Source organism: Helianthus annuus, chromosome 9 (assembly GCF_002127325.2).
Source record: "Helianthus annuus cultivar XRQ/B chromosome 9, HanXRQr2.0-SUNRISE, whole genome shotgun sequence".
NCBI classification, from domain to species: Eukaryota; Viridiplantae; Streptophyta; class Magnoliopsida; order Asterales; family Asteraceae; genus Helianthus; species Helianthus annuus.
In genome coordinates this window covers 1,113,180-1,133,122 of record NC_035441.2, presented here as the reverse complement: position 1 = coordinate 1,133,122, position 19,943 = coordinate 1,113,180, and positions in this window count along the sequence as shown.

The window sequence follows — 19,943 nt, the reverse complement described above, 5'->3', positions numbered from 1 at the left end:
CAAGTTGGGGATGATGTCACAACCGAGCAGAACCCGCAACAATCCTGATTTCTCACTTTGTTTCTCGCACACTTGACGCTTGCCAATTTCGGGACGAAATTTCCTTCAAGTTGGGGATAATGTAACAACCCGAACTTTCAAGGTTAGTGTCGCTCAGTCTCGTGATTCTAACTTTTCCTAATTCGTTCATTTCACGTCTTGCCATATTAAACATTTTGCTACATTAAATTTGTCGAGTGTAAACGTACGTAAGTATAGCTAAATGTGTGGGTTGGACCAGATTAAGTGTTTGGACTATTTGGGCCGCAACACATGAATCAGGGGCTGCCGAACAGATAATTGGGCCACACTTAATATCATCGGCCCAAACCCTTTTTGTGGGTTGCATATACTCACATGATTAGGATTGCGTGCATTTATATTTAGGATTGTGTAGATGATTTTTGGAACAACAACCCTAGGAATTTTGGTTAATCGACGGCAACACATACACTTTTGGCCCCCACCTCCCTCGTTGAATATTAGGTATGTGAATTTATTAAAGTGATGGTACTAGTTGATGTGATTACTTATTTATTTCCACACAGACCCATGGCAATATTCATCATACTTTTAAATAGTCTAATAATGATAGAATGTGGTGGCCACGTGATGTTATGTTACTTCAAAAACCAATGTTGACTTTATGCATTGCTTCAATGATGTGTTCTCTGATGGGTGTGTCTTTTGATGTCACTAATTAAGTGTATATTGTTAAATATAATTTACTAGGGTTGTACAAGCATGGTGAATGTAAATGATGATTTTGTATGATCATAGGGTTATAGAGGTGATAATGAATATGTTTGGTATTAACTTGTTAGATCATGGCATGTGGGCTAATGGCCGATTAATGACATGGTTATATATCTAGATTATTTAACAGATTGTTACGTAGGGTTTGGGTAGAATACTTTGCTTCGGATTACATGACATATTGCGTAATGAACTGTATGGGTAGATGGTTAACTATTGATTCAAACTGAATGGCCAGGTAATCATGATGGTGGATAGATAAATTAGTAGGGATACGTTTTGGGATAATAGTGTAACCAATAGGAATAAAATAAGGGATACGTTTTCTGGAAACTATTAAATTGTGATGTTGGGCTGCATGGATAACTACGCATATGTCAACTGGCCCAGGTTGCCCTTTTAAAAAAAATATAATACCAATAGTTGGGTTGATTTCGGTTGGTTTGGGTATTTTGAGGTGGGCCGCACCAGGATGTATAGGTCAAACAGTAAATGTGTGTGGGTTATTGAAATTGATAATGTTGAGGTACACAGTGGCGGCCAAGTAAGATCAAAACAAACAATGTAGATTTGTTCTTTTTTTTAGTATGGTCAGTATGTAATAGATGGAGGTGATATTTTGGTTAAAATATGTGATGGTGGTGGCCTACTTCTTGAATGAGTAATTATGGGTGACAAAACTGAAACAATAATACATAATAGGTGGGCTTACGAACCGAAAACATTGGGCCAGCAACTCATTGGGTTTCACGCGAGTGAATGGGCTGCGGGAATAATTAGACATTTGTAACTAAAATGGGCCACGTACTGTATGTGGGCCGAAGGGTCATAACTAATGACTAAACTGAAACGGGGCCGCGCGGTTAATATCATTCAGGTTGGGTCGAGCATTATTTGGGTCGCGCCGGGCTGGGGTATATCATAAGAACCATAGTAAGTAATGAGTAATTATGTTGTGTTGAGTTGGGCCGGTTGCTTGTTGGGACTATATGTTTGTCGAGCCGAACATGGTTAATGAACTCTCCTACAATGTGTTTAACTGATTAGACTAGTATACGGAATGATGAGTGCCACAACTTGTATTATTGTGTACACTAACTGATGAATACATGTGAAACAATATGCACTAAGCTTGTATGCGAACTGACTGTTATGTGCAACTATCATAGGGTTCGATTGATCGTTCTTGTTAAACGTGTAATTTATCTTACCGAGCAAAACCAAGGTGAGTTCATTGCTCTTTTCTCAAGCATGGATCCCAGGGAAGGGATAACGGGTAACGTTCTGAGAAGGAATGCATGGGTAATGGGATGTTGGTTATTGTACTCAGTTTTCTATCATTGTAAGACCACAATATCTACCGGCACGTTGCTTGTAGGGCAACGGGGGTTATTAGTTGATAGCGCTATTAGGTTTGGCACCCTCACGACGTTCGAGGAGAACGGGCGTGAACTAATTACCTTAAAACATGACCAATGCTTTGATAGAGGCATTGGGGTTGGCAATCACGTATCATATGGCCATTCGGTAATCGAGTAATAACAACATCGAAACATCAAACATCATAACAACAAACAACATAACGTCTTGTAAACTGTTTTACTCACATGACTGGTAACACAACTTGGTAAACAAACACAAACCTTGAACTCACCAGCGTAGTCTGACACACTTGTTTACATGCTTGTAGGTAATTATTGAAGGAACTTGGGAGCTTGCCGTCTGATGCTGCTGGAGTGGTTGTGGTCATAATAAACAATTATATTGATTTGGTTTTCATACATTTATACGTTTATACATTTATGCTTCCGCTCAATACTTTGGTTTTGGTTTAACTTTCAAACGATACATTTCTTTCAATTGGGTATTTCAATACATTATAATTTGTGTTTGATATGATGGGTGGCTCTTTGTTGGATCGTTGCACCTCCAATAGGGACATACCCTAGGTGGTTATTTGGGGGTGTGACACAAACGACCACCATCCTTGCTTTTTGTTGATATTTTTGTTATCTCATTTTCATCACATCATCTCAATCATTTTCTCTCATGTTTCCTCTTTTAGAATGCCTCCTCGACGTAACGTTCCTCAACCTGATGCCGAACTGGCAGCTATTATAGCACAACAGATGGCTGCTATGCTACCTGGTCTCATAACTCAAATAAACCAAGCCACTAATAACAATGTTAATGCACCTGATCCGTGCAACTTTAAACAGTTTGACTCGGCTAAACCGCTCAAGTTTAGTGTGACAACTCGTAATTTAGAACTTTTCGTGTGCTTTGATGTAACCTGTTTGAACGTTGCGTGACTAGTTGATATGTGTGATTGCGTTGAATGTTATGAATTTTATTATGCTACATGTTATGTGAATGTATGTGGATATGTATACTGGTTACGCAAGCCTTTAGGGCCGCACACTTCATCTCTCGTTACATCTCTTTCTCTCGGCCCAACCCACTCGCAAACCATGTACCCAACTCGAGACTTCAAGGGGGCCCAATGATGGGTTCGGCCCACTCCAATTACACGCATAACACTAGGAGTTGGGGTATACTCCTCATTGTTGCAAAACACTTTACACACACCAAACCCTAAGCTTTCTTTCTCTCTCTCGTTTTCCCTTGGAACTCGACGGCAACAACTCAATCCTCTCGAAACTTTCTTGGATCGCTACACCATCTTTACTTCGTTCCATCACTTGTGTGCACTCAAACTCTTGGTTAGTATCTTTAGTTCGGTGTTTGATTTGTAACTCGTTGTGTTTTCAGCCATGAGATTATGTGGATACATGATATGTTGTAATCAAAATATGGTGTATGGTTGTCATATGATTAACAGATTTATGATGTTCGAATACGTGATTTGTTATATTAGTCGGTTTGATGTACACATAAACTAGGGTTAGATATTAGTGTTTGGATTTCCGCAACTTGATGGTGTTCGAATATGTTAGTGTTTGAATATGTTTTGTATGGTGATCGATTTATTGTTCTTGAATAGATTATGAATAGGGTTGCATATCATATACCGAAATCACCGATTCAAATGCTATGATGATTGCTGTTCTTGAGTTGATAACAAATTAAGGTAGTATGAATATGAAATAATTGCTGAATTAAATTGTTGTTTGATCTGATTTGTGAAACTGCAAAAACTGTTAGCAAACATTACGGGGATAATAGTCAACAAATAGAGAAAATGGTTACGCCTTCTAGTCTCGACACGGGTTGCGAGTCGAGAACCTACTGTCTCGACTCGAGACCACAAAACTGACACAAACAGAACAACTCGAGACCACGGTTGCGGGTCCGGTTGCGACTCGAGACCGTCTAGTCTCGGCTAGTACATGCATGACTCGAGACCTCTTTGGTTGCGACTCGAGACCTTGAGGCCAGCACAACTCGAGACGACACTGTCTCGACTCGAGATCTCTAGTCTCAACTCGAGACCATGAACACGTGCACACTGTTTTGGACTTTGCACACTGTTACGAGCCCAACCATTTGGGCCGCATACTTGGACTTTGTTTACGTGACTGTACTGTTGAACTAGAACTATTGTTGAACTGCCATGATTATACGTGTATGCTATGATCGTTACTTGTGTACAATACGTGTAGATTCTACGTGCACTACTTGGATAAGAACCTAACTTTTATGGTAACCATGGTAGGACGTGGTTGACCACTAAAATAGCTTGATTTACTTTTCTGTGTATCTGCCGAGCAAAACCAAGGTGAGTTCACACTCTTACCAAGGCATGGGATTCCCAGGGTCGGGAATGGGTTTGGAAGATTTCTTATACTTAAGTTGTTATCGGGATTACGTACTATGGGCCTCGGGAGAGGAAAGATAATTGATAGATACTGCTAGACTAGTGACACAAATACTTCTCTTCGCACACACGCCGGGAATGGCTGCGATAATAGAACTAATCTTCGCACACATGCCTAGAATGGCCGCGAACCATGCACTAAACTTCGCACATATGCCGGGTGGGCTGCGATACAAATATACCTAGTCTAGAATACTTGGGAAACTCCCACTAATCTTCGCACACATGCCTAGAGGGCTGCGATACAAATGCATACGACACATGGATTACTAAACAAACATACGATTTACAATATGATTACTATAACTGAACAAACTACTGTGAACTCGCTCAACTAGTTGTTGACTCTCTGTTATATGCCTTGCAGGGCCTTAGGTACTCATGAAGCTTGCACGGGAGGCGCAGTCGTTGTAGGCAAGGATTGTGGATTTTATGATAAACACTTTTATGACATATCAACTTAATACTTGTGTTTGGGTTTTTACATTAATGCTTCCGCTACACTTGATTATGTTTGGTTGAAAGCACCTTTCGAATTGATGAATAACTTTTACTATTTACTTATATGTTCAATATGATTGGTGGCTTGATCCTGGTCATGTCACGCCTCCAAGCGGTGGTACTCCGCGTGTGGATTCTTGGGGGTGTGACATTTATTGGTACTGAAGGAGCAACTGGGCTTCTCTAGTGGTTTGAGAGTCTTGAGAGCACATTTCGCCATGTTCAGTGTCTGAACAATCGTAAGGTCGAGTTTGCTTCGAGTGTATTCCAGAAGAGGGCTCTTACCTGGTGGAATGGGGTAATGAGAGACCGAGGTACTAATGTTGCTTTGGGTCAGACATGGGAGGAACTTAGAGCTCTCATGATGAGAGAATTTTGTCCTCATCACGAGCAGAGGTCACTCGAAGATGAGTTCAATAATCTGAAGCAAGTCAGTGGTGAACACCGGGCTTATACGGATAGATATGAGGTGTTAAGCTTGCTCTGTCCTACTATGGTCACGCCTTTGGATAAGGCAATCGAGAGGTACATCGATGGTTTGCTAGATCCTGTTCAGGATATTGTCACTGGCAGCCACCCTACTACCGCCCGTCAGGCCATTGAGCTAGTTGCTACCCTTACTGAATCCAAATCAAGAAGGGTAAACTCCACAGGAAACGTGACAGTCTGATAACACCAAGGAGCAGAAAGGCAAGAAGACTACTGAGTCTTCAAAGAAATCGAGGAAGCGTAAGGCTTCCAAGAATTTCGAGGTCACTGCTCAGACAAACCAGGTTGTCCCTAATCAGACAGCACAGAATCAGGCTGCACAACCTGCTGCCAAGAGGCAGTATGCTGGAAATGCACCTCTGTGCAACAGATGTAACAGCCACCACCAGCCATAGATGAAATGCCGCATCTACACGAATTGTGGCAAATCTGGTCATCTTGCGAATACCTGTCATTTTGCTCCTAACCAAAATCAGGCAGCTCAAAACCAAGCTGTACAGAACCCTGCCCAGAATGCTGCACAACCTCACTTTCCGCCTGATTCATGTTTCAATTGTGGGGATCTGACCCACTATAGGAAGAATTGCCCAAGGTTGGCACATGTGAATCAAGCACCGACTCGTGGTAGAGCTTTTAATCTGAATGCAAATGAGGCGCGTGCGGATAACGAAGTGGTAAACGGTACATTCCTTGTTAACAACCATCCTGCTTCTGTTCTATTTGATTCGGGTGCCGATAAGAGTTTTGTGTCCTTAGCATTTTAGCCTTTGCTTCCGATGACTAGAACAAAACTAGGAAAGCCCTTGACAGTAGAAGTAGCTACTGGTGAACCTGTTATACTCGACTCTGTTCTTCAAAATTGCCAGTTGAATCTCAATAACCATCTTTTCCCTATTGACCTCACATCGACGCAACTCGGGAGTTTTGATATTATAGTTGGAATGGATTGGTTATCCAAGTATCATGCTGAGGTGGTATGTTTTGAGAAGTTGGTCCGTATACCGCTTTCGACTGGTTGGATCTTAGAAGATCATGGGGAGAAACCGGTTAAAGTCATGTCTTGTACCCAAGCCCACAAATACCTACGCAAGAAGTATGTTGCTTTCTTAGCGCATGTCGTAGAGGATAAAGGCAAGGGTAAGAATGATGTGTGTAAAATGCAACATATAAATTACATCAAATGAGGCATAAAACTAACCCTTTTTAAGTACTAATGTTGGAAAAAGAGTGTTTTTGTCTTCCTTTTGTATTTTCAGGATTAAATGAGCTCAAATTCACAAAAGAAGCAAAAAGACAGCTAAATCTAACATAAATACAAGAAAGAGAAAATAAGTGGATTGCCCGACCCCTCAACAGCATCCTCCCAAGCAAAATAGAGAAGGCAGAAGACTGAACACGCCCCGTGCTCAGCCAGCGCGGGGCCGTGCCCAAGAAGCAGCAGAAAAGACAAACCTATAGAAGCTTCTATTGCCCACCACGAGGCCGTGCCCAGTGAACACGGGGGCGTGGCGAAAGTACAGCAGGCGCATTAATTGTAATTGCGAATTACAATTAATGAATAGAGAGAGTGTCAGACAGGCACGGGGCCGTGTCCAGCGGACACGGGGCCGTGCCCAGCCTTCTATTCAGCCTATAAATAGGAGTGCTTGGTTTCATTGCAACTCATACCTTGGCACACCACCTCTCTCACACTTCATCCACCACCCACAACCATCACAACACCATCATCCACCACCATCATCCACGACCATCATCCATTGTCCATCACAGAGTGTGTGAGTTGTCTCGGGATCCAAGATTGATCGTAAGAGTTCTTGACAATCAAGGCCATGTTTGCCTAAGTCTCTTACATCACTTGGTGAAGACAAGTGTTTAGTATAATACTTTTTATTTTCAATCTTTTGCACTTTTTATTTGGTTTTGTATTAATGACTTTAATAACTAGTTGCTTATGTTGAAGGTGATCTTTCCTTATCGTTTGTCCGTGGTGTCTTGGCATTATTTTGCTGTCTATATAAAATAAAAGATTTTCACCATTCATATCTCCACGGTCTATATGGAGGTATGTTGGCTACCTGGTCGGGGGTTAAAGGAACGGTTTTGTAAGGGTCTTGCCCTTGTTCAGCGTTTAGAGGTCCTGGAAGGGACGTGGGTCAAATTTAGTAGGATCTCCTTCAATGCCCATAGGTATTGGATGGCGGGGATCCAAACTCTTTGACCCCCTCATAAGTTAACTACTATTAATACTATAACCCGGCTATTTAGGACTGTATCCCTGCTGACTCAGACTACTTAGTCGAGGCTAACGTCACCTCCAAAAGAGTGGCCTACCATAATTTGCATTAATAACTTAATTCATTAACTTTCAATAATCCGACCCTTTAGGATTGTATCCTTGCTGACTCAAACTACTGGGTTGAGGGTAACGTCGCCTTCAAAAGAGGGGCTTACTACAATTACTAAGATAATCTCTTAAACAAGTGCAAAAGTGCGAAAATAATCAAAAGTTATACTAATACACGAGTCGGATCCAAGTGATTCATCTTGTCTATCTGTTTTTATTTTTATTTTATTTTCAGCATTTAGTTAGATTTTATTTTCTTAGTTAAAAAATCTTTTCTAATATTTTGATTTGGTTAGACGTTGAGGATAAACCGGTACTAAAAGCTCTTGTGTCCTTGGATGACCTCGGTATCTTACCAACACTATACTACGTCCACGATGGGTGCACTTGCCCATATGTGTGTTTAGTGTTAGTAAATATCGTGTTTTATAAATTTAAAACTTGGCTAAAAGTGTAAAAAGGACTTAAATATACATCTAAATTATATTACACTCCGCACACATCAAGTTTTTGGCGCCGTTGCCAGGGACACAAGGATTTTAAGAAAGCTTAAAATCGAAGGCCTAATCAGTTTTTCAAAACCTTTTTAAAACGCTCGCGCATGTTTCTGCATTTTAGTTTAGTTTGCATTTACAGTAGCCTGAACACGGGGTCGTGCTCACTAAACACACCCCCGTGCTGCATATTTTTAGTTAGATACCCAGATACAGAGTCTGAACACGGTGCCGTGCTCACTGAACACGCCCCCGTGTCCAACGAGACTATGAACTTTAATTAAAACGCCCAGATACAGATCCTGAACACGGGGCCGTGTTCACCCAACACGGGGCCGTGTCCAGCCTTCTGTTTCCGTCTTTGTTTTTGTTTTCTGGTCCCGAGACTCAGTTGTGGTCTGCTGAGTGATTCTTATGGATCAATACTCAGGAGGTTACAACTACACCTATGAGGAGGATGATTATATGAGAGACTATTGTACTAATTGTGGAAACCCGCACTCGGTACAATATTGTAACTTGTTTCAACCATCCACTTCATACAACTATTATGAGGAGCCCAGGTACGAGCCATCAACTTCATACACATCCTATGAAGACCAAAGGTATGAACCTCCTCCCCCCTACTCATATTTTGATGAACAAAGGTATGAGCCTTCATACTCATATTTTGAAGAGTCAAGATATGAGCCACAACCTTCATACACTTATTATGAGGAACCATGGCGTGAACAACCCACCTCATATGAGTACTATGAAGAACAAAATTTCGACCCTTATCCATCATATACTTACAATGAAGAACAATGGTGTGAACCATCTACTTATCTACTTCATATGGGTATTATGCGGAACCAAGGATCGAACAACCGGATTCAAGCTTTGAGGATCCCAATCCTTTCTCTATCACCGAAGTGACCAATAGGATATTAGAACACATTAAAACTATCGAATGATGCATAAAAGAATCTCGTGCAAGGGAAGAGGAGTCCCGCGCAAGAGAAGAATTAAAAGAAACGATAGTTGAAAATGTAAAAATGGAAGAAGAAATAAGTGAAAAACCGACACATGAGTTAAACAACGAAAGAGGTGAGGTCGATAACGCTAAATTACAAGAAGAGTCTAATTTTGAAGAAATTAATCTCTTGTCACCTTCTTTTGAAAATCATTGTTTAGTAACCCCTCATGCTAAGTTTTTAAAAGAGCTAAGCACCAATACTAAAATTGAAGACATGGTAAGTGTTAAGTTAACTAATGATCAAACCTCACTAATAAAAGAAGATCCTTTTGAAATTAACATTACACCGGTTCCATGTTTCTTTCAAAATTCCTTTATTAGTAATGTCACCATTGATAAAGATCTTTGTGTTAACATAATGCCTAACTACATTTTTGAAAAATTAATTATTAATGATTTCGCTCCACTTCAAATACCCATTTTTCTATCCGATCGGAAGGTAATAAAATCAATCGCTGTAGTTGAGGATGTCTTGGTTCAAACAAATCAAATGGTTATTCCAACAGACTTTGTCATCCTCGATGACGCTCCTCTAGTCTTGGGAAAACCTTTTGTGAAAACTCATGAAGCTTTGAAAGACCGGAAATTTAGCAATCCACCTCTTCAATTAGGGGCATTCAAAAGGAGCATAGATCTTGAGCGTTCAATGAAATATCCTTTTGGCAATAATGACCCCCTAATTGAAGATGAAGATGAGCCACCCGATACAACTGAAGAAGAGGTCGCCATAGAACAAACTTTTAAGGTTCTTGATCTAGATGAGCCACAAAATAAGGTGTCTTCTAAAGACCCATCCATTGAGCTCAAAGAACTTCCTAAAGGTTTGGAATATGCTTTTTTAGACAAAGGTGGTAATTTACCTGTAATTATTTCATCTAAATTAGGTAGCGTAGAAAAAGAAAAATTAGTTAATCTTCTTAAAAAACACAAAAATGCGATTGCTTGGAAGCTTGTAGATATTAAAGGAATAAGTCCTTCCATGTGCACGCACAAAATTTTAATGAATGATGACTACAAAACAGTGATACAACCACAACGAAGAGTAAATCCCAATGTGCAAGAAGTGGTTAAAAATGAATTCATCAAGTTACTTGACGCCGGACTAATCTATCCTATCTCCGATAGTCCATGGGTAAGTCCCTTCCAAGTAGTCCCAAAGAAAGGAGGTATGACGGTAATAACTAATAAATGAATTAATACCGACAAGAACCGTCACAGGATGGAGAGTTTGTATAGACTATAGACGATTAAATGAAGCAACAAGGAAAGACCACTTTCCTTTGCCCTTCATTGATCAAATGTTAGAACGACTATTCGCTCATAAATTTTACTGTTTCTTGGATGGTTTTTTAGGTTACTTTTAAATCCCGATAGCACCTGAAGACCAAGAAAAGACAACTTTCACATGCCCCTATGGAACTTTCGCCTATCGACGCATGCCATTTGGTCTATGTAATGCACCTGCAACATTCCAACGTTGTATGGTAGCCATTTTCCATGACATGATAGAAAAGACAATGGAAGTCTTCATGGACGACTTTTTCTATCTTTAGAGACTCATATGACCAATGCCTCGATAACCTTGAACGAATGTTATCCCGATGTGAGGAAACTAACCTCGCCCTTAGCTGGGAAAAATGCCATTTCATGGTAACAGAGGGAATAGTACTCGGTCATAAAATCTCAAGCGAAGGTATGGAAGTTGATCGAGCAAAAATAGAAACTATTTCTCGATTACCTCCACCATCCTCCGTTAGAGCAATTAGAAGTTTCTTAGGGCATGCCGGATTTTATAGAAGGATTATCAAGGACTTTTCAAAAATTTCAAGACCTCTAACAAAATTACTTGAAAAAGATGCACCTTTCATCTTTGACAAGGATTGCAATCAAGCATTTCTAACCCTCAAGGAAATGCTAGTCAATGCGCCTATCATGATAGTGCCTGATTGGAAATTTCTTTTCGAAATCATATGTGATGCAAGTGACTTTGCTGTTGGAGCAGTCTTGGGACAAAGAAAAGAAAAGCATTTCCACCCAATTTATTATGCTAGTAAAACGCTTAACGATGCGCAAGAAAATTACACAACTACAGAAAAAGAGTTACTAGCTGTGGTATTTGCTTTTGATAAATTCCGTTCTTACCTTGTTCTTTCTAAAACTGTAGTCTATACAGATCATGCAGCTATCCGATACCTCTTTAAGAAACAAGACGCGAAACCCCGTTTGATCAGATGGATTCTACTCCTCCAAGAGTTCGACATTGAAATCAAAGACAAAAGAGGAGCAGAAAACACTGCTGCAGATAGTCTTTCACGCCTAAAAGACCCAGCTTTGGAGGCAACAAGGGACGAGCAGATCAACAAAAAATTTCCCACAGAATCCTTTGAAATGATGGAGAGCAGACAAGAACCATGGTATGCCGACTATGCTAATTATTTAGCTAGCGGTATAGTCACCAAAGGATGGCCGCATCATCAAAGAAAGAATTTTTTTGCTGATGTAAAGCATTACTTTTGGGAAGACCCTTATCTTTTCAAAATGTGTGCCGATCAACTCATCCGAAGGTGTGTCCATGGTAATTAAGCACGAAGAATTCTCTGTCATTGTCATGAAGGTCCATACTTGACACAAGATCTTGTAAAGACATGTGATGCTTGCCAAAGATCAGGTAATATTTCTTCCAAAAACGAAATGCCTCAAAACAGCATTCTCGTTTGTGAAATCTTTGATGTGTGGGGACTCGATTTCATGGGACCCTTCCCATCGTCAAAATGAAACAAATATATACTTGTGGCAGTCGATTACTTGTCTAAATGGGCAGAAGCCGAAGCTCTTCCCACAAACGATGGAAGAGTCGTGGTAAAATTTCTGAAAAAATTATTCTCTCGTTTTGGAACACCAAAAGCTTTGATAAGTGATAGGGGTACCCATTTTTTCAATCATCAACTCGAAAAAATCTTAACAAGGTTTGGGGTCTATCACCGGGTCTCAACAACATATCACCCTCAAACAAATGGACAAGCCGAAGTGACTAACCGAGGTTTAAAACGAATACTTGAAAAAAACGTAGGGTTAAATAAAAAGGAATGGGCTGATAAATTAGATGATGCTTTATGGGCTTTTCGAACTGCTTATAAAACCACTATAGGCACAACCCCATATAAGCTTGTCTATGGAAAAAGTTGTCACTTGCCAGTAGAAATAGCCCACAGGGCCTACTGGGCAATAAAAAGCGTAAACTTAGACATAGAAACTGCAGGTAAAAATCGATTCTATCAAATGAATGAATTAGATGAATTAAGGAATTATGCATACTCTAACTCCGAAATTTATAAGGAAAGAATGAAAAATTTACACGATAAATATATTAAGCCTAATGAATTTCGGGTAGGAGACCAAGTTCTGTTGTTTAATTCACGACTTCGATTATTTCCTGTTAAACAAAAATCTAGGTGGTTAGGACCTTTTTCCGTCACCCATGTTTTTCCTCACGGTGCAGTAGAAATTAAAGCTCGAAATGGTACTCCATTTAAAGTCAATGGCCAACGGCTAAAACTCTACCGAGGATCCATTGAGGATGAAGAGGAGGAGATCTCGTTTCAAACGGTTAACGAATGAAAAGCACCCACATCATACCTGATATGTTACAAACAAGCGAGTATACATCGAAACCGGTAAGTCTTCTAACCATGTCTTCGGAAAAATGGGTACTCACACGAGCACAAAAAAAAATTCAAACTTTTGCTCGGCACAAGGCCGTTTCCGCTGGACACGGGGCTGTGTCGACGCAACTGTCGGGATAAAACCCTCATTTCATAACAGTTACCTCATTCCACACGCCCCGTTTTGCCGAAAACGCTCTGCTTCAAGGCGATTTTACGCAGATTTCCGACGTTACCTCCACGTTTAACAACATCAGGGTATGATTCTATCATCATTAGTAGTTAGACTAATTACTTGCATGTAGTTAAACATAAAAAAATTGGGGAAAAATCTAGGGTTCTTCAAGTTCATCCGGATCGAACTCCAAATTTTTGATATAATCTATCAGTATTAGTTTAGATTAGTGTAATGGGAAGTAAGTACACTTGAATTGTTAATAGATTTGCCCGATTTCTTACTAAAACCTCAAACCCTTGTTTTTGAACCGAAAAAGATGAAATTGAAGGGGTAAACGGGTTGTTTTGGGAAAAACGGCACTTGGGGTTTCATTTTCGAGGGAAACCGCACCTACTTGGCAAAAAATTTTCAGGTTTCCTAGACCGGGGCGAAAAATGAAGTTTTTGGGTTACAGACGTCTGGACACGGGGTCGTGCCCGCTGAACACGGGGCCGTGTCCAGCCCACTGTTTGCAGTTTCTTTCAGAATCTCACTGTTTCGTGCTAACTTTTGGTGTATTCTTTCAGATGGCAAAGTTCACAAGGTTCAATGCAAGTGAGCTCGATGCTAGGGCAAGATACGAGTTACTTCAAACAAGGCCCGAGGAGTACCCCAAACGAGCATGCACGGACCTGTTAACCTTGGTAAACCATCTAGACCGATTCAACAACATCGTTACGGGACCACTAGGGGTTGCATTAAACACTCGGCTTTGGTCGGTGCATCAATGCACCATGGAGTTCTATAGTACTTACAATGAAGGGGTTGCATTTCGGTGTGGCGGGACAAGGTACTCGATCTCTATGGCACAATTTGGAGCTATAGTGGGACTGTACGGGGAAGAGGAATCGGGAAATGAGGAAAATACTGGGGGATTACGAGATTTGGATGAAAATGAACGTCAAGCCACATGGGCCCAAATCGGTGAAGGAATCTACAACATTAGCAGCACCAAGAGTACTAAGCTGAGGGATCCACTGTATCGCTACATTCACAGGCTCCTCGCCTACTCTCTTAACCAACTTCACGACAGTAGTGGCGTTGTAGGGTTGAAAGATTTGGTTGTCCTTCACTGTATCCACAACCGGAAGCCTCTCGATGTTCCATATCTCCTGTTAAGAAACATGCATCTCAACCGCCTTGCTCGTTCTCCAAGACCTATCTTCTTTGGAGGATGGGTGTACCGCCTCTTCAAGCACTTCACGCGCATCCCTAGGTCCTTTGAAAGAAGCCCATGGTCGGGACGAGTTGACTATCACATTTGTCGAGCCATGAACTTACTTTATGAGGCAGAAGATGGGTCAGTGAGCTTCCAAAGGACGCAAGGCCATGCATGGAACCCACAGGAGGCCCTAGTTCTTCACGCACCACCCCTGACTACCAGTATCAACCCCATGGTGATCCGGGTCAATCCTCCTCACAAGGAGGCGGTTTTCCTAACTTTCAAAGCTTACATGATCTTTTGTAGGAAAACCTCATGTGTACCAGGAACACCTACAACCTTGCCAACAATACATACCACCGGGTCGGAGCTATCGAACGAAACATCAACGATATACAAGACGATATCGGCAGCATCCGGGAGTATATGGCAGGTCAGGGGGATGGAGGTGATGACAGCGACGAGGACATGGACTAGGGGGTTGAAGGAGCAGGAGCGGGTTGATGGCGAGCCCACAGGTTAAAGTCCCTTTATCTATCGAACAGTTTGTGGCCTACATGCCAAGTGTTGAACAATTTACTTTCCTTGACTACTTTTATTTTCCGCTTTATTTTTCTTTTACTTTATGCTTGGAACAATTAACTATGGTAATGTATGATGTTTGTGTTGCTTGGTGTGGTATTTAGTGATGAAACAGGTACAAACCAAGGCTTAGAGTGCTAAGCCATAGCACTCATAAGGCCAGGATGGAAAAACCGGAGGAAGGAACCTATTTTTTAGGCTTACAGACTGTCCACACGGGGACGTGTCCAGCTGACACGACCCCGTGCTCACCTCCCAGACTTGCTGTTTGGTTACTTTCCTGTAGATTTTTGCCAGACACGGGGCCGTGTCTAGCCAACACGCCCCCGTGTCCACCTTCTGTAAGTTCTCATTACTGGCAGTTCACCATGGGGTTGTGTCCAACGGACACGGGGCCGTGTCCAGGCTGCCAGTAACATAAATTTTTTCTTTTAAACACCATGTTACACATTCAATCAACCTAAAAATTTATTTTTTGGACATATTGAGGACAATGTGTAATTTAAGTGTGGGGGGATGCTAAAACCTTGAAATTTTGCAAGTCCAAATAACAAGCGTTACACAAAACTCTATTGGAACCGCTAATCACCCCAATTTTTTTTTTCAAAAAAAATTACATTTTTTTTAATTGTCTAAAGTTTAAGTTGGGAATTCTAAGATTAACAAGGTTTTGCAAGTTTACAACCGATAGCGTCGTGGTAAAAAGAACTAACATAAGAAAATTATGAAACGACATGACAAGCTTAGTTAAAATTCGATTATATATACTTGATCAAATAGAAAAACCCATTCCCATAAAAAGTGAGTTTTGAGCCTTTATTGAGCATACAATACACATCTTTAGACTAAATGCTCATTTTTCGTTTCTTGTGTGAATAGCCGCCTGGTTCTTACGACTCTAGAACTTGACACGATGATTCATTCCCGGTCCTTTCCAACTTAAACCCAAGTAAGTAAATGATGGAGGCATTAGGACTAACCCTTTTTCTTTCAAAACCATTATTTTTTATTTTTCTTTTCACCTACCCAAAAACTCCCCCTAGTTAACCCCTTTGAGCCTAAACCTTTCATTTCTTTACCCTAAAACCCTTTTACCCACCAAAACCCTTTTTATTTTTACCCTTTATTTTAGTAACAAGCTCGGTTTTCGTGTGACTGAAAAAAAATGATGAAGTTAGAAATAAACAAACAAAGCTCTTAAAACAAAAGATTGTTTGAAAAAATACTTCATTAAGAATAAAAAGTCACTAAAACAAAATGCTTTACGAAAACCGACGCTTTTTACGCTTTTCGCCCTTTTCTACTAACCACTAACCCAACTACCCACCTTTATCCCAAACCTTTACCCAAAAAGTCCTCTTGATATTTACAAAGGTAACAAGTTAAAAAGGAGGAGGATTAATTGCTTGGCAAGCCTATGGTAGGGATAAGTTCCACGCCGCTCTCGAGTGATTCACTAAAAATACACCTTCGGCCGAGTGTGAGTGATTTCTCCCGTGAGGTATGTGAACTTGTATATAAATGGAATTTTAAAAAGGCATGTTATGCCCAAATAAGTAATTTATCCTATGAAACATTCTAAATAAATCATAACGAATAGGATTGTAAATAAATAAAAATAAAACCAAAAAGATCTTGGATTCCCGACACTCTATGACAAGCCAAAACCTTCCCTTCTACTCATTCCATTTGGGAATGTAAGCCACGTATTAAAGAGTTTTGCTTGAGGACAAGCAAAAATTCAAGTGTGGGGGTATCTGATGTGTGTAAAATGCAACATATAAATTACATCAAATGAGGCATAAAACTAACCCTTTTTAAGTACTAATGTTGGAAAAAGAGTGTTTTTGCCTTCCTTTTGTATTTTCAGGATTAAATGAGCTCAAATTCACAAAAGAAGCAAAAAGACAGCTAAATCTAACATAAATACAAGAAAAGGAACATAAGTGGATTGCCCGACCCCTCAACAGCATCCTCCCAAGCAAAATAGAGAAGACAGAAGACTGAACACGCCCTATGCTCAGCCAGCATGGGGCCGTGCCCAAGAAGCAGCAGAAAAGACAAACCTATAGAAGCTTCTATTGCCCACCACTGGGCCGTGCCCAGTGAACACGGGGGCGTGGCGAAAGTACAGCAGGCGCATTAATTGTAATTGAGAATTACAATTAATGAAGAGAGAGAGTGTCAGACAGGCACGGGACCGTGTCCAGCGGACACGGGGCCGTGCCCAGCCTTCTGTTCAGCCTATAAATAGGAGTGCTTGGTTTCATTGCAACTCATCCCTTGGCACACCTCTCTCACACTTCATCCACCACCTACCACCATCACAACACCATCATCCACCACCATCATCCATTGTTAATTATAGAGTGTGTGAGTCGTCTCGGGATCCAAGATTGATCGTAAGAGTTCTTGACAATCAAGGCCATGTTTGCCTAAGTCTCTTACATCACTTGGTGAAGACAAGTGTTTAGTATAATAATATTTATTTTCAATCTTTTGCACTTTTTATTTGGTTTTGTATTAATGACTTTAATAACTAGTTGCTTATGTTGAAGGTGATCTTTCCTTATCGTTTGTCCGTGGTGTCTTGGCATTATTTTACTGTCTATATAAAATAAAAGATTTTCACCATTCATATCTCCACGGTCTATATGGAGGTATGTTGGCTACCTGATCGGGGGTTAAGGGAACGGTTTGGTAAGGGTCTTGCCCTTGTTCAACGTTTAGAGGTCCTGCAAGGGACCTGGGTCAAATTTAGTAGGATCCCCTTCAATGCCCATAGGTATTGGATGGCGGGGATCCAAACTCTTTGACCCCCTCATAAGTTAACTACTATTAATACTATAACCCGGCTACTTAGGACTGTATCCCTGCTAACTCAGACTACTTAGTCGAGGCTAACGTCACCTACAAAAGAGGGGCCTACCATAATTTGCATTAATAACTTAATTCATTATCTTTCAATAATCCGACCCTTTAGGATTGTATCCTTGCTAACTCAAACTACTGGGTTGAGGGTAACGCCGCCTTCAAAAGAGGGGCCTACTATAATAACCAAGATAATCTCTTAAACAAGTGCAAAAGTGCGAAAATAATCAAAGGTTATACTAATACACGAGTTGGATCCAAGTGATTCATCTTGTCTATCTGTTTTTATTTTTATTTTATTTTCAGCATTTAGTTAGTTTTTATTTCTTAGTTTAAAAATCTTTTCTAACATTTTGATTTGGTTAGACGTTGAGGATAAACCGGTACTAAAAGCTCTTGTGTCCTTGGACGACCTCGGTATCTTACCAACACTATACTACGTCCACGATGGGTGCACTTGCCCATATGTGTGTTTAGTGTTAGTAAATATCGTGTTTTATAAATTTAAAACTTGGCTAAAAGTGTAAAAAGGGCTTAAATATACATCTAAATTATATTACACTTCGCACACATCAAAGACTATCGAAGATATCCCTGTTGTTCGGGATTATCCAGAGGTATTTCCTAAAGAATTACCTGGTTTACCCCCTGTGCGCCAAGTTGTGTTCCGCATTGATCTTGTGCCTGGTGCAAATCCCATTGCTAAATCACCTTATCGTCTTGCACCGTCTGAGATGCAAGAGTTTTCTAAACAGCTACAGGAGCTATCTGACAAAGGATTCATCCGTCCAAGCTTTTCCCCTTGGGGCACTCCTGTCCTATTTGTGAAAAAGAAAGATGAATCATTCAGGATGTGTATCGATTACCGTGAGCTTAACAAGCTTACCATCAAGAATAGATATCCCCTACCTCGCATTGATGATCTCTTTGATCAGCTACAGGGTGCTACTTGCTTTTCAAAGATTGATCTGCGTTCTGGGTGTCATCAACTTCGAGTGGTCGAAGAAGATATTCCCAAGACAGCCTTTCATACGCGTTATGGTCATTATGAGTTCACTGTTATGCCATGTGGTTTAACTAATGCTCCAGCTGTTTTCATGGACTTGATAAATAAGGTTTGTAAGCCTTATTTGGACAAGTTCATCATCGTCTTCATTGATGATATTTTGATCTATTCTAAGACTCGAGCTGATCATGAACAACATCTTCGTCTTACAATGGAGCTCCTAAAGAAAGAACAACTTTTCGCCAAGTTCTCCAAGTTCGAATTCTGGCTTAAGGAAGTTCAATTTTTGGGACACATTGTCAACGAACAAGGTATACATGTAGATCCCGCCAAAATCAGTGCGATTAAGAACTAGGATACTCCTACTACTCCTACCGAGGTTCGTTCATTTTGTAGGTCCCTCGGAGGTTGAGGATAAACCTATTCCTTGTTATGTTTAACACACTAGCAAGTGCGGAATCCAAGCTAGAGTGCAAACCGTAGTTTAGATGAAAGCAAAGTAACAAGAGAAAGAGTAGACAAGCAATATATCAAAGTTTTCTCTTGTATTTCAGTGGACACGGTTACAGCCCTTGACCAAACTGAAATGCTCTCTTACAAGACCTTGGTTCACTCACAAAATGCTCTCACAATGAACTTGAAACAACTAACTGTGAAGTGAAACCCACATGGTCTTTCTTTAGGAGCTCCATTGTAAGACGAAGATGTTGTTCATGATCAGCTCGAGTCTTAGAATAGATCAAAATATCATCAATGAAGACGATGATGAACTTGTCCAAATAAGGCTTAAGGAAGTTCAATTTTTGGGACACATTGTCAACGAACAAGGTATACATGTAGATCCCGCCAAAATCAGTGCGATTAAGAACTAGGATACTCCTACTACTCCTACCGAGGTTCGTTCATTTTGTAGGTCCCTCGGAGGTTGAGGATAAACCTATTCCTTGTTATGTTTAACACACTA